The 21,735-nt window shown below is 38.3% G+C and overlaps 1 protein-coding gene across 7 annotated transcripts in view; it reads left to right on the top strand.

The window, feature by feature from the left end:
* Positions 1-21,735, top strand: part of ADK (adenosine kinase) — a 582,906-nt gene that overhangs the window by 265,599 nt on the left and 295,572 nt on the right. The window lies entirely within an intron of this gene.

A 21,735-nucleotide genomic window follows, 5' to 3' on the forward strand; every position in this document is an offset into this window, starting at 1 on the left:
TGCTTTTAAGATTTTCTGTTTATCACTGGTTTTAAGCAATTTTATTATGATATACCTTGGCATAGTTTTATATTTTGTGTGGTTGGGGTTTGTTATAATTTCACTCACTTTGAAACTATTTTATAATAATTTTTCTCTTTCCACCTCCATCTATCTTTGGGACTCCAATTAAAAATAATAATACTATGATTATTAAGTCACTTGTATTTGACCCATGTCTTAGTGATTCTGTTTTCAATATTTTTGTTTTTCTGTCTGTTCTTCATTTGGAATAATTACTCTCTCTTCTTTTTTTTCTTTTCCCCTCCTCCCTTCCTTTCTGTCCTTGCTTTCTCTCCTTCCTTTCTTTCCTTCCTTTCTTGTTCTCGTTCTGTCACCCAAACTGGAGTACAATGGTGTAACATTGGCTCACTGCAACCCCCACTCCCAGCCTCCCAAGTAGCTGGAACTATAGGAGTACACCACCATGCCTGGCTAATTTTTGTATTTTTTGTAGTTGCAGGGTTTTGCTTTGTAGCTCAGGCTGTCTCAAAGTCCTGAGCTCAAGCAGTGTGCCTCCTTCAGCCTCCCAAAGTGCTGGGATTACAGACATGAGCCACCACATCCAACCTTGAATAATTTCTCTTACCATGAAGTTTACTAATTATTTCTTCTACAATGTTTAATCTGCCATTAATCTTATCCAGTTGACTTTTTATCTCTGACATTATAGTTTTAATCTCTTGAACCTTGATTTGGACCTCTCTTACTCATACCATATCTCTACATAGTATGCTTATGTTGTCCTGTGCTTATGGAATGTTGTTATAACAATTGTTTTAATGTCCATGTCTATTAATTCTGTCACTTTTTTTTTTTTTACTAATTATTACCTGGGTATTGGTTGTTTCCTCATACATATGTGCTGAAGACTCTGGTGGAATCCCTTGAATATCTTGAGTTCTCACTTTCCACCTCTTTCTTCTCCAAGCAGCCCTCTCCTCTCCAGTACTCTGCCCTGACATGTGGTAGCCAGCTTGGCCTTCCTGAATGGAAACTACTTGACTCTGTTTAGGTTCTTCTTTACTGCTCTACAGCCTGGGAACTCTATTCAAGGTATAAGTTTGAGTAATTTTAGCACTTACCTTATTGTGCCCCTTCTTTGATTATTATCCAGTGACTGGAAATTGTGTTTTCATATATTTTGTTCACTGTTAGTTGTTTAAGATGGGAGTATAAATCTACTCCCTGATTCTTCATACTGGTTGGAAGTATAAATCTCTAGGTTATTTTGGCTTTTCCCTTTTTCAGGTAACTTGCTTTTTTCACCCCCCGAAAGTTGCCTAATTTTATAATTTGAATTTGAGTATTTTTCTGTTTTCTGTTTTTTGTTTTTTTTCCCTTGAGACAGAGTCTCTGTCTGTCGCTCAGGCTGGAGTTCAATGACACAATCTCAGCTCACTGCAACCTCCACCTCTGGGTTCGAGTGATTCTTCTGCATCAGCCTACCCAGTAGCTGGGATTACAAGGACCCACCACCACACCTGGCTGAGTTTTGTGGGGTTTTTTTTAGTAGAGATGGGGTTTCACCATGTTGGCCAGACTGGTCTCGAACTCCTGACCTCAAGTGATTCACTCGCCTTGGCTTCCCAAAGTGCTGGGATTACAGGCATGAACCACCACACCCAGTCTGGATTTTAATTTAACAATAGACATGATTTATCTCTATGCGAATTCTATATTGAGTTTTCCTGGAACATTGTATTACTTTTAAACTGTAGATCTGGCTCCCAGTTAACTTTCTTGTCCCCAAGTATTATTTCTCCTTTACTTGACCTATTGGAGTATCAGAAAATGACCATAACCATCACTGATAAATGTGTTATGGGGAATATTTGAGTAGAAGCAGAAATCCCTAGTTGTGGGAATGTACAGTGGACCCTTAAACAATGTGGGGGTTATGGGCACTGACTCCTTTGAAAATCCACATATGTCTTTTACCTTCCCAAAAACTTAACTACTAATGGTAGTTAATTGAAAACTAGTAAATAGTTGATTAACATGTGTTTTGTGTACGTATTATATTCTATATTCTTACAATAAATTAAGCTAGAGAAAAGATGCCGTAATATCATATGGAAGAGAAAATATATTTATTACATGGAAATGAATCATCATAAAGTTCTTTATCTTAGTCATCTTTATGTTGAGTGGGCTGAGGAATGGAAGAAGAAGAGGAGGTGGGGTTGGTCTTCAAGCCTCAGAGGCTTGGAGAGGCAGAAGAAAATCTATGTATATGTTGACCCACACAGTTCAAATCCATATTGTTATAGTATCAATTATAATCTTAAATACATCTTCAGGTTAATGTAATGTCAAAAACACCCTCAGATATTATTCTAAAGTCTATAAAATTTTCTAGATACCATTTATCACTTAAAAATAATTGTGAGGCCAGGCATGGTGGCTCCTGCCTATAATCCCAGCACTTTGGGAGACCAAAGTGGGAGAATCACCTGTGGATGGGAGTTCGAGACCAGCCTGACCAACATGGAGAAACCTTATTTCTACTAAAAATACAAAAAATTAGCCAGGCATGGTGGCGCATGACTGTAATCTCAGCTATTTGGGAGGCTGAGGCAGGAGAATCACTTGAACCTGGAGGCAGAGGTTGCAGTAGGCTGAGATCATGCCATTGCACCCCAGCCTGGGCAACAAGAGTAAAACTCTGTCTCAAAAAAAAAAAAAAAAAAAAAGATAATAACAATTGTGAAAGCTCTCAGCTAAGATATAGTTGTTTATCTATGTGTAATTACTAGTAGTATAATTTTATAGTGTTTGAACTACATTGTGAGTACAGTAGGATTTTGTTTAGAAATCTATGCATTATTTCAAATAACATCTCTTTATGATAGGAAAAAAAGTTCCAAGTTTCAAATACACTGTAAAGAACTAATCGTCTTACACGTTTCGACTTATTATAGGGAGGATTTTTAACTTTAGGTTTTAAAAAGATATTTAAGAAAAAGATTTTAACAAACTTTTGGTACCTTGTGACTTACAGTGCGTAAACAAGGTCAGCCAAATTTGTACCCTGTTCCACAGATTAGAAATTAAACACTATAAATGAAAGAATAATAAGTCATATCTTGTCAATAATTTTGTGAGACTGAGACTTGTAGTGAGTTTTCTTTTAACACTCATGCCTGTTTTCTTTTCAAAATTATTTTTCCAGTTTTTATGTCTTATTATAGGTCTTTCCTTTTCCTCTCTTCATTTCTTTATAACTCTATCTTGACCACTTCTATCTGCCTAGAATTTTACTACTTTGGAGAATGTGGTTTTCATGAGGGTAGAGTTTTTGAATGTCACTAATGTTTGCCTCTGGAATAAGTATGATTATAGGTCAGTAGAAGAAACATGGTATGAAAAAATGTACAGCCTTGGTGGTAAGCAATAGAATTCATACTTGCAAAGAAATAGAAGTATATGTATATTTATTAAAGGCAAGTAAGAATCACTACCAAATGTTTGCGTTTTACATCTCCTGCTTTGTTTGTTTGGCTTATACGTTTTTTTATACCTATGCCATGAGTAATAATTTTTCTTAGTAAAACTTTTATTTATAGTCAGTTACAATTAAATATCTTTGTCACGAATCTAAAAGCAATAAAGTCCTTAAAATGAGGCAATGTAATAGATTATAAGAAATTTCATCTAAGAAATCATATATTTGAAATTTTACATGTCAGTAATGTGGTCTGTGACCAGTGAATAACAAGTTAGAATTTATCATTAAATTCTATTTTTTTAGGATTTGGTTATGTTTTGGCAGTACTTACTAAAACATATGGTTACACTAAAACATGACTAGAAATTTAAAAAGATTGGTCAAAATTTCATGCTCAGAATTTAGAATGTGTCATCTAGTATTCTTTGCTCTGTCATGAAAAGATTTGAGAAAGTTTCAGTGAAAGTAAGTTGTTTTGTAATGGTAATCTAATAGAAATTGAAGTTTTTTTTTTTTTTTTTAAACTAAGTATTACTTACTTAGGCCAGACATAGCAGCTCATGCCTGTAATTCCAGCACTTTGGCCGGCTGAAGTAGGTGGATCACCTGTGATCAAGAGTTCGAGACCAGACTGGCTAAAATTTTTAGTAGAGACCAGCCCATCCCTACTAAAAATACAAAAATTAGCCAGACATAATGGTTCTCGCCTTAGTCCCAGCTGCTCAGGAGGCTGAGGCACTAGAATCACTTGAACCCAGGAGGCAGAGGTTGCAGTGAGTCAAGATTATGCCACTATACTCCAGCCTGGCTGACAGTGCGAGATTCTGTCTAGAAAAAAAAAAATTACTTCCTTAAAGTGATTCCCTTAAACCTTATTAGACCATGGTACAAGGCTTTGTAACATAATCTATACTGTTATAATAAGCATACTTTGGCAGAGTGAGTGAACTAATGATTTTTTATAATTTAAGATAGTCTGGGAATGACAGTTGATTAAATAATGTCACAGCTTTTTATATAGCATTTAAATAGAGTTCAAGTATTTTTGGAATTTGTTAATTAATCTTCATAATATTCTTCTGACTTTATTAGTTCAAGAGGTAGGATAGCTAAACTGTGTCTAGCCTTTTGTGTAATCATTGTTCCTAGTGCAGTTTTGAACTCTTATGTGTTAGAACTCCCATTATATTGGTCAAATTAGTGGTCTCCATATGATCACCATATGACTTTAGTCCTCCGTTTTTGCCTCCAATTTTTAACTATCCTATTCTGGACAACTTCATTAACTTTATAAAGGCTGAAATATTCATAGTTAATGCCTAATGAAATAGTTGCAGGTGACCTTAACTATTTCATTTATAAATGCAGAGAATAAAATGAAATCTGTAGAGTTGTTTTTTTTTTTATTTACTTGGAGCTTTTCATATTGGTGTAAAATTGCTGACACTTAACACATGGGAATCTTTTTCGTTCACGTTTTAAAATTTTATTTGATAGTCACTTCAAGTAAAGCCCAAGCTGTGTTAACATTTGAGTTAACCAAAGATGTCTTTGCTTAACATATAGGCAAATACAGGCATACCTTGGAGATATTGTGGATTCAGTTCCAGACTACCTCAATAAAGCACATATCACAATAAAGCAAGTCATATATATATTTTGGTTTCTCAATTCATATAAAAGTTATGTTTATACTATACAGTACTCTTGAGAGTATGCAGTAGCATTATACCTTTAAAAATATACATACTTTAATTAAAAATACTTTGTTGCAATCAGGTGCGGTGGCTCACACCTGTGATCCCAGCACTTTGGGAGATTGGGGCGTGTGAATCATGAGGTCATGAGTTTGAGACCATCCTGGCCAACGTGGTGAAACCCCATCTCTACTAAAAGAAAATGCGAAAAATTAGCTAGGCTTGATGGTGGGCGCCTATGATCCCAGCTACTTGGGAGGCTGAGGCAGGAGAATTGCTTGAAACTGGGAGGCTGAGGTTGCGGTGAGCCGAGATCCTGCCACTGCATTGCAGCCTGTGTGACAGTGTGAGACTCTGTCTCAAAACAAACGAACAAACACTTCTTTGATAAAAAATGCTAAAGGTCATCTGAGCCTTCAGCGAGTAATAATCTTTTTCCTGTGAAGAGTCTTGCACCCATGTTGATGACTGCTGACTGCTCAGGGTGGTGGCTTCTGAAGGTTGGGGTACCTGTGACGATTTCCTAAAATAAGGCAATAATGAAGTTTGCTATATCAATTGACACTTTCTTTCATAAAAGATTTCTCTGTAGCATACGATGCCATTTGATAACATTTTACCTACAGAACTTTTTTGAAATTGGAGTTAGCCCTCTCTAACCCTGTTGTTGCTTTAACAATTATGTTTATGTAATACTCTGAATCTTTTGTTGTCATTTCAGCAGTGTTCATAGCATGTTCACCAGGAGTAGATTCCATGTCAAGAAACCACTTTCTTTGTTCATCTTTAAGAAGCAGCTTCTCATCCATTCAAGTTTTATCATGTAACTGCAGCAATTCAGTCCCATATTCGGGCTTCACTTCTAATATGAGTTCTCTTGCTGTTTCCACCATATGTGCAGTGACTTTTTCCACCAAAGTCTTGAAGCCCTCGAAGTCATCCATGAGGGTTGGAATCCACTTCTTCTAAACTTCTGTTAATGTTAATATTTTGAACACCTCCCATGAGTCATGAATGTTTTTTTTTTCCTTTTTCTTTTCTTTTTTTTTTTTTTTTTTTTTTTTTTTTTTGAGACAGGGTCTTACTCCTGTCACCCAGACAGGGAAGTGCAGTGACACAATCACAGCACAGTGCAGCCTCGACCTCCCAGGCAGGCTCAAGCAATCCTCCCATCTCATCATTTATTTTATTTTCGTAGAGATGAGGTCTCACCATATTGCGCACGCTAGTCTCAAAATCCTGGGCTCAAGTGATCCTCCTACTGCAGCCTACCAAAGTGCTGGGATTATAGGTGTGAGCCACCATGCCCAGCCTATGAATGGTCTTAATGATAACTAGAATGATGGATTATTTTCAGGAGGTTTTCAATTTACTCTGCCTGGACCAATCAGAGAAGTCACTATGGCAGCTATAGCATTATGTAATATATTACTTAAATAAGATTTTAAAGTCAACATTAGTACTTGAACCACGGGCTGCAGAATGAATGTTGTATTAGCAGCCAAGAAAACAACGTTCATGCCGGGCGCGGTGGCTGATGCCTGTAATCCCAGCACTTTGGGAGGCTGAGGCGGGTGGATCATGAGGTCAAGAGATCGAGACCATCCTGGTCAACATGGTGAAACTCCGTCTCTACTAAAAATAAAAAAAATCAGCTGGGCATGGTTGTGCATGCCTGTAATCCCAGCTACTCAGGAGGCTGAGGCAGGAGAATTGCCTGAACCCAGGAGGCGGAGGTTGCGGTGAGCCAAGATCATGCCATTGCGCTCCAGCCTGGGTAACAAGAGCGAAACTCCATCTCAAAAAAAAAGAAGACAACGTTCATCTCCTTGTATGTGTCCATCAGAGCTCTTGGGTTATCAGATGCATTGTCTATGGGCAGTAATATTTTAAAGAAAATCTCTTCTGAGCAGTAGATCTCAACAGTAGGCTTAAACTATTCAGCATATCATACTCTAACAGGTGTGCATTCATCCAGGCTTTGTTATTCCATTGATAGAGCACAAGCAGAGGAGATTTAGTATAATTCTTAAGGGCTGTAGGATTTTTAGAATGGTAAATAAGCATTGGCTTCAACTGAAAGCCACCAGCTGTATTAGCCACTAACAAAAGAGTCATCCTATCCTTTGAAATTTCGAAGCCAGGTATTGACTTCTCTCTAGCTGTAAAAGTCTTGGATGGCATCTTCTACCAGTAGAAGACTCTTGTCTGTGTTGAAAATCTGTTGTTCAATGTAGCCAACTTCATTAATGATGTTACCAAGATCTGGATAACTCATAACCACCTGCTATTTTAACTTGCACTTTTATGATATGGAGATTGCTTCTTTCCATCAGCCTCACAGACCAACCTCTCTTAGAGTCTGACTTTTCTTGCACAGCATCCTCACCTCTCAGCCTTCATAGAATTGAAGAGTTACAACTGTGCTTGGGATTAAGCTTTGACTTAAGAGAATGCCGTGGCTGGTTTGATCTTCTACACAGAGCATTGAAACTTTCTCCATGTCAGCAATAAGTCTGTTTCACTTTCTTGTCATTCATATGTTCACTGAAGTAGCACTTCTAATTTTCTTCAAGAACGTTTTCTTTTGATTGATAACTTGCCTGTTTGGTGTGAGAGGTCAAGCTTTCAACCTGTCTCACCTTTCAATATGCCTTCCTCACTAAGCTCAATTATTTCTAGCTTTTGATTTAAAGTGAAAGACATGCAACTCTTTCTTTCATTTGAACACTTAGAGACCATTGTAGGATTATTAATTGGCCTAATGTGACTATTTTTATGTCTCAAGAAATAGGGAGGCCTTAGGAGAGGTAGAGAGATGGGGTGATGGCCCTCTGGGAGAGCAGTGAAAACAAGACATTTTTCAGTTAAGTTCACCATTTTCTATGGGTGTGGTTGGTGACATTCCCAAACAATTACAATAATTATATCATAGAACAGTGACCACTATAACAGATATAATAAAAGTTTGAAATATTGAAAGACTAACCAAAACATGACAGATATAAGTGAGCACATTCTGTTGGAAAATAATGATATCCATAGACTTACTTAAGGCAGGCTTGCCATAAACTTTCTATTTGTAAAAAAAAACATGGTATCTGTGAAGTGCAATAAAATAAGGTATGCTCATACCAAAAAAAGACTTAATTATGCTGTTTCTTACCATTAGTATTAGAGTTCAGTTTCTAATGTTTTTAATTTTCCATGTTATTGATGTTCAGTGAGTTATACCAATTATTTGCTGTTATCACCTCTACCTTTGTCTGGAGAATCTTTGATTTTTCCTGGAGAAATTTTCAAACAAGAGTGATTATAGGCCAGGCCTGTAATCCCAGCACTTTCGGAGTCCAAGGTGGACAGATCACTTGGGTAAGGAGTTTGAGACCAGCCTGGCCAACATGGTGAAAGCCCATCTGTACAAAAAGACAAAAATTGGCTGGGTATGGTGACACATGCCTGTAATCCCAGCTACTGTAGAGGCTGAGGCAGGAGAATGGCTTGATCCTGGGAGGCAGGGGTTGCAGTGAGCCAAGATCATGCCATTGCATTCCTGCCTAGGTGACAGAGTGAGACTCCATCTCAAAAAAAAAAAAAAAAGAAACAAAAGAAAAAGTACGATTATAGAAATCCTGTTCATTTTTAATTTCTCTAGAATTTTTTTTTCCTCAGCAAGTAAAATTCTAATATCAGTTTTTTTTAGAGTGACGTTGATTTTTATACAGAAAGACTTTCTCCAAATTGGGGAATGTACTCCTTTATTCCTGTAATTTTTCTTAAGTCTTATTTTTGGCAGCTACCGAAAGTTAAATTCTACCAAGATTGAGAAGAAACCTTTGGAAATATTAAAGTAATATTATTTTTCATTACATAGACTAACCTTTTAAGAAGAATTGGGATGGTATTGGTTATAGAAGCTTAGAGCCCTAAAGAGATTGGAAGATTTTGTGTTGTGGACTTGTAGCACTATAACAAAGTCTGGGAATTTTATGTGGGATTGGAAACCACACTATGTGCTAATTGCCTCAGAATGGTAAGAAAATAAGCATATGTATAGCATTTAGTTGTTAAGACAGTAGGCACTTATGCAGAGCCACAAATGAATTAACAAATCATCTACTGAAATATTTTCACTTCTGTTTACTTTATGTATTTTAGACATAAAGTAAAATCAGCAGTTGCTTGAGAAAATGAAATGTTTACTAAATCTCTTTAATAAACATGTTTAAGAGAGAAAAAACTTATAAACATTCGGATGGCAGTGTACATTTTTATGTGCTAGTTGTCATATCTTTGAAATTGTGTGTAAACTGGACATAAACAATCACGTGTCTACAGAAGGGTATCTGTATTCCAACATATTTACTGAACATAATGATAGAATATAGTTTAATATGATTTACCCCGCATGTTCTCTTGTCTCTATCTTTTCAGATAAAGTTGAATTTAATCTTTTTTAACAGCCTTTATTGAGGCATTAACGTACCCTTGAGTTCACCCACTTAAAAAATATCATTCTTTGGCTGTTATTGTATTTACAGAGTTCTGCTACCATCACTGTAATCTAATTTTAGAATGTTCACATCACCACAAAAGGAAATGTTATACTCATCAGCGGTAATGCTCCATCCCCCCTGGATTTAATCTTATATCCACATCTCTCATAATAGTTTCATTGATGCCTAGCTATTATTACTACAAACAATACAATTGTTCCTAAATACACAAATAATGTATTTATGTCTTTATTTGTTGACATGTAGTGGAAGTCATAGTAAGTCTACTTTGATCTCTTGCTCTTACCTATTTCTTTATTGCAGGTGTTACAGTCTTTTAAGCTTTTGTACACACACACACACACACACACACACGCGCGCGTTAATACTACCATATTTGAAGTTCATGAGGGTCAGTTCTTTGAAATAGCAGGATTTTTTTTTTCTGATTTGGGTAGATGACATGGTACATGAAGCTTAAAAAAGCTATTGGTAAATTAGTATGAAAAAACAAGAGAACAACCTTTTTCCTTTCTGGTACTTAGCAGGAAGGCAAGTTCTTGTATAAATCCATATTTCCTGTTACCCATTTTCAGACCAATATTGGTTTCTCATCTGTATAATAGGGATCTTTTGGCTCTGACCTCTTAAATCTATCATGTGTTTTCTTTCTTCACCTTGGAAATAGCTTCTTGAAGCCCCAGACTTCTAGAACACATTCATATTAACTAACGTTGTCCTGATTTACTAGTTAGGGATATTAGTAAATCCTAAATAGTTGAAGATATTCTGAAAAATATTTTGCTTCTTTTTAAAATTTTATTTATCTCATTCTGTATACAGATTTCTGACACAAGATTTTGTTCCGTTTTGTTTTTCAACTGTGGAACCATGGATGCTTTTCTCTGTAACTTTCCCATCTTTTCTTATCATACCCTCACTGCAAACATCTAATTTCTATCCTGTCTCTCAACTCTGTTCAGCTCTGCTATCCTAACTAATCATTTTTTGTATTCACCTTTCAAAGTATCTGTTTCGGTCTTCATTCTATAAATAACAAGATTATTTAAGATTATATTGTATTAATACTATTTAAGGGACATGACAGAAATAGTAAAAATGAAATAAAATATCAAATATAGAATAGTCCACCAAAAATATTTTATTTCATCTTTTCCAGAAAGGCACATATATAATAAAGTAAATGAGCATTATATATTTTATTATTCTCAATAATTTTTTCACAAATATGTTGGTTTTTTTAAGTTTAACTTTTTTTAACATGAAAACTACAATAAGCTAAATTAAATCTTTAAAATATTTTACTTACTAAAGTAAACTGATGTTTTCCTGGTAGACTGATAGGCTTCTTGTGGTAGTTTTAAATCATATGCAAGTTTTGAGCCCTGTTTCTAAAACTTTTCTCATTGTAAATACATATTTGCTTTCTTACATCAATTGAGAATTTGTTTTTATAAAATTAAAGTGGAGAATCAGACTCATTGGTGAAATGTTGCAGACTTAGTGCCAGCAATAAGCAGAATTATTTAAATTCATTCAAATGTCTTTAATTCCTTTGTTGTCTTTTTCAAAAATTATACATTTTTACTACTTGAATATAACTGAAGTTTTTTTAAGGCTTAGTTTTCCTTTATAGATATTCCCTAATTTCATTTTTATTTCAGTCTGTCAGGGTTGTGATTGTGTTGTTTTAAGGTAAACTGTAGTATTTTCACATCCTCAGATGAACTGAATTGGGATAATACTTTGTAGGAAGTTTTTTATATAGTATGTAGACAGATTGGTAAAAATCAGTATGTCCACTGGGTTATTAGTTTCACAGATGCTTCCATAATTCTTAGTGTACTCCTGGGTATATTAAATTATCATATCCTGACAGCAATCCTGAAACATGCCAGTCTTACAAAGCCTTATTTCTGAGCACTAAAGCAAAGGCATCAGTGAACCATATCTGACATGCTATGTTAATTTCCATAACTCTCATTTCTGGGAGGTGGTAGTATTTCTAAGGCATGGAGAATCTCAGTAAATCTACTTATTTAAAAAAAAAAAAAAAAGCAAAATGTCTATTTTATTCCTGGGTTTCCAATCATGAGGCCTGACTCCTTCAGTACCACTTAAATCATTTCAAAAATAGTGGTAAGTATACTTTTTATCTTACTATAGATTATTAAATATTTACTTTTGTGCACAATATATCAAAACATATTTTGAATTCTATATTCTTAGTGTTGGGTGTTCATGTAATGAATGAAAACCTCATTCTGTTATCTCATAACATACCTATATATACAAATAATTTTTGCCTTAAGTAGGAAAGAAACAGCTAAAAGATACATAGGTTATTTTGCTTTTTAAAATTTTAGCAAACTATTTTGTGAATCTTTTGTGTGTTTGGGGCTGAGGAAAATTTCATCGGGCAACATTTTTGGAACATTGGCCTTTTTCACTCTTTCCTAAAGAAACTTAAACAGAAACTTGTACACCCCAAAATAAAATGTTTCTTTGTATATTGTTACCTGCAATTTACTGATAATAGAAGGAACACCTTTTCAATCCTTAGTCCCCTTTCCTGCAACACAGCTTTTAGATTGTAGATGAACTTCCAGCTCAGTAATTAACTGAGCTCAATCATTGCACCCTGTATCATGTGATTTTTTTTTTCCAGTGGAATACATTATTAGAGCACTTACACAGCCAGTCTAGCTGCAGCAGCCCAGGCGGCAACAGCAGTGCCATTTTTCACAAAGAAAATGTTGAACAGGAGCCAAATGTTTGGTGGCAGTCTGTTGCTAGGAAATCAAGGTCCTGAGGCGATTAATGACAAAGCAAGCAATAACAAGAAGGCAGAATTACAGATTTAAAAGAGAAAAAAGTGGTTGGTGTTATAATTACCCAAAGAAATCCGCACTCATTAAATTGGCTGTTTTTATGATTGACTTTAATTGGAGGTTAGCTCAGATATTTAGCTCCTTTCCCACCCCTTTAAACACACACAGGCACATAATCTGTAGAACTGCAGACTTGTTTTTCTAAGCATTGAGAGGAGCTTGCCCTGTAATTTGATCCCACTGACAGATGCATTTTCTATGCTGCCATTTTGAATTAACCTATTGTAGAACAATTTTCTTCAGCCCTGTTGAATAAAACATCCAGTCTGATTACCTCCGATGGATTTGATAGAGTAAAAGAATGTACTTCTCATTGAAGTAGATTGTTTGCATGGACTCTACTGATTTTGAACTCTGCCAGTAAGCAAAATCATTTGTAATAAATTTTCAAAGAAATTTGTGAGGAAAAGTTAATGAGACTTACCCTGTTACAGTTTAATGTTTGGGTACCTTTATCAAAATAATATTATTCTTATGAGACAGTGTTATTTTTCCAGAAAGCTTTCACGTAGTTTTGGGGAAAAAAAAATTCTGAATCTTCATTTAGACTATTCATATATTTAGAAATAGAGTCTTGTATTTACACATTCTAAAATGACCATTCTTCGTCCCCAACAATTAACAGTATTTTAGTACAAGATTCAATATGCAAAGCACTCTATTGCAGAAATATTTTTGGTATGTACAGTATTTAAAGTGATTTTAAGAATGGTCTATTTCAAACTTCGAAGTACTTCCCCCACCCCAATATTCCTTATTTAAATTTTTTAGGGTGTGATGAAGGATATTACTAGAAAAGCGTCAATCAGTCTTTCGGGTACAATACCAGAGGAACCATCACACTTTATTTACCTTTCAGAAGCTTTAAAAATAAAGTTACATGATGCCTCTGCTCTCCAGATTTCTAATCAAACCCTGGAACAAAAGAGCCAAGCACATTCTATCTGACAATACACACACTGCTAATCAGATGCCAATGCCAAGCTGTCTGCTTTGTTAAATACTTAGCTTCCTAGAGGCAGGAAGACAGCTGCTATAAGTATGATGAAATTTTGTAGTTCAATCTATTTTTGCTACCCTTGGGCTACCGAGATACTGTTAATTTAGACCACCCCAATTGGTACACTTTAGGGAGTTTTTTAAAGAGTTTGTAATTAAAATGATAAAACATCATTACATTGAAGACCTTCTGTAAGTTTTACATTTGGCAGATACCTACTGAGATAACCTCAGCATGTAATTTACAATGATGTAATGGTTGTAATTGCATTTTAGAAAAAAAGAGAACTATAGATGGCAAGTGGAAGAGTTTTTAAATCTGCTTCTCTTTCATTTAGATCTACTTCTATCCCCAAATTACTTACCTATATTTGAATATAGAAGCTATAAATCTTAAGATGCTATCTATTTTTTAAAAGTTATCACCCCAGACACTACCACCAGGGGGAGGAAGCTAAAATCTTAAAAGTTCTTTACTGATGATGATACTGCCAGCAAGTAGACTATATTGCTTAGCCTACATAATAAACTACCTCCCTCAGATAATACCGCCTTTTGGGACATGATTCTCAAAACCTGTAATATGTGAAACCTGTAGACTTAGCACACTATTAATTGTAAATAAAATGGAAACTTCCATATTCTGGTGATTGGGGTTGGGAAGGGGAAAGAGGCAGTACAAATAGGCAACCTGGAAATTTTTGTTGTTTTTCTCTTATCTATTAATCTACTTGAGGAGCTGTCCTTCTGAAATTGAGTGCTTTAATCTATGAAACTGGGCAGCTATCATACCACATCTATTAAGATCTACTAATCACTTAATTGATACAGGAAAATGAATAGACTAAAGTAGTTTTCTATTTTTTTGTTGTTGTTGTTACTACACTGTGGTTTTGTTTTTAATAAATAGTTTGGGTTTTGTTTTAAACTATTAAATCAATCCAAAACATTTTCATAAGCAAAGCTTGTAGGTTCCATCCTTGGAAAATATTCTATAAATGCAGAAAATAGTTGCTTAGGATTGGGATCCAACTCTGTTGACCATGAACAACTTCTAAGTTGATCTCATAATCTTGCATGTTGTGGAATAATAGCATGAAAAAGTTAATTAAGGAATTTAGATGTTTGTTCTCCTGTCTAGAACTCAGTAACTTTTAAGTATTAACTCTTCCTACAGTTTAACTGTTAAGTAGTAACTCTTCTGACATTTTAGGTTTTATTTTGTGAAGACTCATGATTTTTAATTTTTGCATCCTAAGTTTTCAGTTATTTCAGGTATTGAAATTACGAATGTTGGGAAAGAAAAGTGATTGACTGGCCGGGCAGGGTGGCTCACGTCTGTAATCCCAGCACTTTGGTAGGCCAAGGTGGGTGAATCACAAGGACAGGAGATCGAGACCATCCTGGCTAACATGGTGAAACCCTGTCTCTACTAAAAATACAAAAAATTAGCCAAGCATGGTGGCACACGCCTGTAGTTCCAGCTGCTTGGGAGACTGAGGCAGGATAATTGCTTAAACCTGGGAGGCGGAGGTTGCAGTGAGCCGAGATTGCACCGCTGTACTCCAGCCTAGGCAACAGAGTGAGACTCTGTCTCAAAAAAAAAAGAAAAGAAAAGTGGTGGTTAACTACAAAGGGGACATAAAAGGCAAGTTTTAGGGTGAGGTAATGTTTTGTATAGTACTGTGGTAGTGGATACCTGATTCTATGCATTTGTTAAAGCCCAAAGAATTAGACATCAAAAAGGATTAAATTTTAATTTATGCATTTTTTTAAAGTTGGGATTTCAGGATGGAGTGCAAACTGTAACACATGAATCTAATTGTATTACAGATTTATGGCATAACTTCACTGAATGGGTTGGGGGGAAGGAGCGGACCTAAGTAACTTTGGAAAATGGTGTTTTAGCTGGACATTGTAAAACTTAATCAAAGGAACACTATAAAAACACTCTCCAGTCTAGTTTGTAAATTTGTTTCTCAAAAGGGTATGGGTTAACAGTTCTGAACCCCTTTACATGTATTCTAGGGTTGAACTAATAAGTAAATGGATGATGAATGGTGGAAGCTAGGTTTCTTGCTGTCAGAAAGGAATGTTACAGATAAATAAACACGAGGAGAGAGCTAGAATGAAACCTGTGGTACTGGATTAGAGTTGGAGATATAAGTATTTACTCATATTTTGTTTAATATAAGTAGATGGATAAATGCAGAAATAATTATAGATAGATGTGTATACATGCATTAGTATACATACATATGTTTCCTAGCTATTGAGAGGCTATATGAGAAGGCCTAGAAGCAGTGATACCCCAGTAGCCACAGACACATCCAACGTCCACATCCCGGTTTGTAAATTCTATTCTCCAATAAAATGATTCAGGACTCATTTTAAATATGACTGATTCTGGGGCTGGTGAAGGGAAAATACAACATAAGCGTGGAATATCTTGTAGTGCCAGAAGGCAAGAGATTACTTAAAAATAATAAAGATTAAGCATGCCAAAAGGGACACTTGAGCCAACATGAAAGAACTCCCAATGGCCATAGCCAGAATAATTAGAGCAACAAAATAAAGCGTGTAGCATTGGGTTAAGGATAAATTATTAAATAAATATACATGAGTTTACAGTGTTATGTATAAATTGTATAAATAAATGAATGGAGGAGAAGAGAGAAATCACCGAATTCCAAATAACCTATTGCCCCCTCCAGAAGATGGATCCTACTTCCCTTCTCCTTGAATGTATGAGCTGGATTGAGTGAATCATCTCCAAAAATTGAGTTTGGAAAAGAGAGAAATACTGACTTGACTATTTCCATTGGCGAAAGCTGGTAAACAACTATGTTAACTAAGTGATCAAGGTTAACATCACAAATGGGTAGTCATGTTCATGTAAAGAGGTGGAAACTTCATCTCTCTGATACTCTTTCCCTAAACCTGTAGTTTCAGTCTAATCGTTAGGAAAACATCAGACAAATCCAAACTGATGAACATTCACCACATAAGTTGAGCATTCCTGAAAACTGTCAAGGTCATGAACAGAAGAAAGACTATGAACTTGTCACTGACAAGAGGAGACTAAAGAGTCATGACAACTAAATGTTACATGGTTTCCTGGATCAGGTCCAGAATAGAAATAGGATATTAGTGTGAAAACTGATGAAATCTACATAAAGTCTTGACTTTAGTCAGTGATCCATCAACATTGGTTTGGGCAAATGTACCACACTAATGTAAGATGCTAAAATACTGATATTAGAACAAACTGGATGAGGGGTACATGGGAGATCTGTATATTATACTTGTAATTTTTCTGTATATATAAAATTCCAAATTAAAAACGTATTTAATTTGAGGTCAATCAATGGGCTGACTATATTGACAAGATGCTGATAAATTACATGTTGAAGAAAACATAAAATATAGAAAAAGTCAGCTCCATACCCTCCCACTCCCCTTTTATCTACCTGCTGCCCAGTAATCATCATTGTGATTTGGTCAGAACAGGGCTTAGTGCCAGAGGTCAGGGTGATTGAGGGTGGAGAAATTGCGGGCAATGGGTTTGTGGCTGTCACAGTAATGCTGCAGCAGTTCTGTGGTTTCCCAGCTGGAAGTTAGGAATGGAGAGGGAACTGCAGCCTGATAACAGCCAGCTGAAGGAAGAACTGCCTCTTCTTTCCCTAGCTACCCAATCACCCAAGGCCTACTCCATCACCTGAACTCAAGACCATGCCAAACAAAGTAAGAATGTGGATGTTCTTGCTGAGTCTGTTCTGCAGGAGGCAAAGAAAAGGTAGCTGCTCCAACCCTGTCGTCCTCATAATCAAGGGTGAGGGGGAACAGGAGCATGTGGCTGCTACCAGCAAAGGAAAAACAGGAGAGCAGTAGAAAGGGGAGGAATTGGAAAGAGCAGAAAATCAGTATCATTTTAAAAGTGACTTAAGACTTAAAATTGAATTAGTATTTGTCCAGAAAGGTGCAGGTGGAATAACTCACTTTGGCCCATGATCAAAATTATATGGAGAAATAAATCATAATGGACCCCTCACCCTGTCCCCAGTGGTGGCACCAGTTACTGAGTGTGATTGGTTAGAATGGATTCCAGTCTAGTCCTTCAAGCAGAGGAGGTAATTGCAGTGGGCAGGCAAGAGGGGCCTGGTTGCTGCAGCACTGGCTTTTGCTGGCTGGGTGGTTCTCCTGGAGGTCCATACCTCGGTTTCAGCCTGGAGAATGAGGTGCATTCTGGGACTTATTCTTGGAATCTTCTTAGCTATCACCATGAAAATTTCATTCACGCTCATTGCATCTTTGCTGACATCTCCACAGTCAACTTTTGTCATCCACGTAGTCTTATGCTTCCTGGAATTCCAGGAGTTTCTTGCTGGCCAGTTCTGCCTTGTTACCCACAAGTACAGTGATGATGTTGGGGCTGGCCTGCCTCTTAGCTCCTTCACCCATTTCTTGGCTGGTGTAAATATTTCTTTTTTGGTGATGTCATAGCACATGGCAGCCAGGCTGCAATACTGCTCTTTTCCAGCACTGCCCCAGATCTCAAACTTGACAGTTGTGTCGGCCAAGTGGACAGCCTCTGTGAGGAAGGCTGCTCTGATTATATGCTCCTGGTACTCTTGAAATTGTCCCTTTGACAAAGTGGAGGACAAGGCTGGATTTGACCACCACAGACATATTGTTCCCATCAGCTGGTCCACTAGGTTGTGTGCTGTGCCTCGCCGACCGATAACCCATCCAGCTACAGTGCCAGAGAGCATGGGTGTGGGAGCCAGTGCTATGCAAACAGGCAGGCAGTTGGGAAGAGGGTCTCCAAGATGACTCAAGGGCAGTAGCATTACTTAGGGCTGGGACTCAGACAGGCTTTCCTTTTCTCTCCCCACCTGCTGGCAGTATCTCCAAATGAAAATTTTACTTAGCCAGGCGCGGTGGCTCAAGCCTGTAATCCTAGCACTTTGGGAGGCCGAGGCGGGTGGATCATGAGGTCAAGAGATCGAGACCATCCTGGTCAACGTGGTGAAACCCCGTCTCTACTAAAAATACAAAAAATTAGCTGGGCATATTGGCACGTTCCTGTAATCCCAGCTACTCAGGAGGCTGAGGCAGGAGAATTGCCTGAACCTAGGAGGCGGAGGTTGCGGTGAGCCGAGATCGTGCCATTGCACTCCAACCTGGGTAACAAGAGCGAAACTCCATCTCAAAAATAAAAAAAGAAAAATTTACTTAAACACAGAGACAATCTGTGTACTAAAACACCTGTTTAAAGAAAAAAATATGACCCGGCGTAGTGGCTCATGCCTGTAATTCCAGCACTTTGGGAGGCCAAGGTGGGAGGATCACCTGAGGTCCAGGGTTGTGACCAGCCTAACCAACGTGGAGAAACCCTGTCTCTACTAGAAATACAAAATTAGCTGGCCGTAGTGGTGCATTACTGTAATCCCAGCTACTCAGGAGGCTGAGGCAGGAGAACTGCTTGAACCCGGGAGGTGGAGGTGGCAGTGAGCCCAGATCACGCCATTGCACTCCAGCCTGGGCAACAAGAGCGAAACTCCATCTCAATAATAATAATAATAATAATAATATAATAATAATAATAAATTACCAGAATATTTTCATCTCTGTGTGTCCCTCATGTTCTCCTGCCTCTCTTTACCCCAGGGATAACCATTATCCTAAATTTTAATTCCCATGCTTTTCTTTATGGCTTAACCATATATGTATCCCTAACTGTTCTACCACATCTCATAACCTCTTATATAGTTTCTTTTTTTTTGGTCATATTTGCTATGTTCTGGATAATTTCTTCAGATCTATCTTCTGATACTGCTAATTGTGTCTTCAGCAGTGTCTCATATTCTGTTTACCTGACATTGAATTTTATATAATAATCATTACTTCCATTTTCATTTCTTCCCCTGAAATTAGTTTATCATTTTAATAAACTCATTTCATTGTCATATATGCAATCATCTTATTTATTTAAATATATTAAACTTACTTATTTTCCATTTTTTGCATAGCCTAATAATTAAAGCTTATGCAGTTCTGGTTTTGCTATCTGTTGTTTCCACTGGCTGTAACTCAAACTGCCTTATTTTCCTGTGGGTTAGCTTGTATTTGTTATTTGTGGTGATTTCTGAGACTGAGATGAAGATATGTTTCCAAAGAGAGTAATTGTATTTGAATCTGCCAAAAGGCTGGGGATATTGTCAACCTGGGAACACTTTCTTTTTTTTTTTTTTTTCCAAGTTTAAAACATGTATTTAAAATACAATTTATAAAATGCTGAATCTGCCGACTCAGGAGCCCGCGGTGCAGGGTGGGGTGGGAGTGGGCAGCTGCCCGCTACACCAGCAGAGTAAGACTGCAGGGGTGCGGCCCTCCCTCCCATGCCCTTCTGTTCAGACACCCAAGGGGCCCATGTGCACCCCTGGGATCACACGACCAGAAAACAGGACCCCAGAGGTTTCTTGAGTCTCTGCTTACCAGGGAGGCTGGGTACAGCTCTGCCAGCCCATCCCTGAGCAGGGCACCCCCAGATGGGGCAGAGCAGGGTATGGCTGGGCTGGGCAGGGCAGGGCAGGGCTGGGTGGGGCAGGTGGGCTCTGGAAGGGGCTGATGGTAGCAGATAGGGTGTTGCCTCCTGCCTGCAGGTGGGGAGCACCCTGATTGAGTGGGCTGAGAAAGGCTGGTCACCAGGCCTGGACCCCCCCAGCTCCTTTGGTTATAGGCTGACATCAGAGTAGTGGCTCATGGGAAGCGGTTAGCTGGAAGGTCTGAGGCCTGGCCCATAGGGTCAGGAAGGAACTGGGGGACGGGGACAGTACCATGAAGGCAGATAAAGGGGCAGCAGCCTCAAGTTTCTGCCCCCCATCCCCCTGGGGTTTTCCAAGCCAAAGCCTGCAACTTACTTTAAAAAAGAAAAGGAAAAAAAGCACTTAGGAAAGTTATAGACAACTACCCCAAAAAAATACCCTCCCACACACAAAATCCAAACCGTTTCCTCATCTCCCTTCCCGCCTCCCCCAACACAATACATTTTCCTTTTTCTTTCTTTTTAAAAATGTTGCCTGCCACCTCTCCATTTGGGAAGCCCAGGGCATCACTGCTGGTGGGTGGCTGACAGGCACACAGCGGGCTAAGCTCATCTTTGGCCAGAGGGAGGTGGTAGGACCAGTCCCTGCCACATCCTCAATCCACAGACACCCACCAGCCACCCTTTACTTTGGCCTCCACTTGAGGGTAGTGGGGCAAGAACAGGCGGTCCCAATGGCTGGGCAGCGAGCACTTCTGGCCTTCCCACCTGAACTATCTCTATGCCCTTGTCCAGTTGAAAGGACAGTCTCACCCTGGGCGGGAAACCACTATTAGATGAAGGCTGGACACTATACATTTAGAATGGGGACACTTCATTAGGGCAGTGGAATACAAAGACAGCAGCCAACTTCTTCCTTGCCTTCTCCTGAAGGTAATCCTCCCTCTTACTGACTGAAGCTCTGGCTCCAGCTCTGCTCACAGGGAATGGCTGGCTTCACACAGGCAGAAGGCTGTGCTGTGGACTAGCTGCTAACTCAGCTGGCAGCTGGCCCTTCCTCGGAGGGGAGGACATGGTGGGGCATGGCTTTCTGGGCCTGGCCTACCATTCCCACAGGGAACCAACGGTGGAGTGAGCCTGTGAGACTCGGCTTGCCACCTTGGCCACCACATGCTACCCTAATCACAAAACCACACCAACCACTCCGAAACTTATCTGCTGGTCAGGAGTGGGGAGGCCGTCTGGCTGGCTGAGGGATAAGGCGCAGTGCAACGGAAGGGATCAGGAAGCCCGAGAGGAGCCAGGTCCACACAGAGCTGCTCTGGGCAGCTGCCCTCTTAGCCTCTTCCACCTCAAGGAGCCAAAGCAAACCCCCGGCTCCAGGGACAGAGGAGAAACTGCCTTCATTCCAGGCCCTCACTCTGGAAAAAGGGGTGATGGATAGCCTAGGCCTCTGAGAAAACAGTCTGTCATCAATCTTTGCAAAGCAAAGCTGTTCTTTTTCCAACTTTATTCAGAATGCTCTGCCTTCAAGGTACTGATTGCACACAGGAAATGTACCAGGTATAGTGACTGAGCTGGGGCCAGCAATGGA

Source organism: Saimiri boliviensis, chromosome 12 (assembly GCF_048565385.1).
Source record: "Saimiri boliviensis isolate mSaiBol1 chromosome 12, mSaiBol1.pri, whole genome shotgun sequence".
NCBI lineage: Eukaryota > Metazoa > Chordata > Mammalia > Primates > Cebidae > Saimiri > Saimiri boliviensis.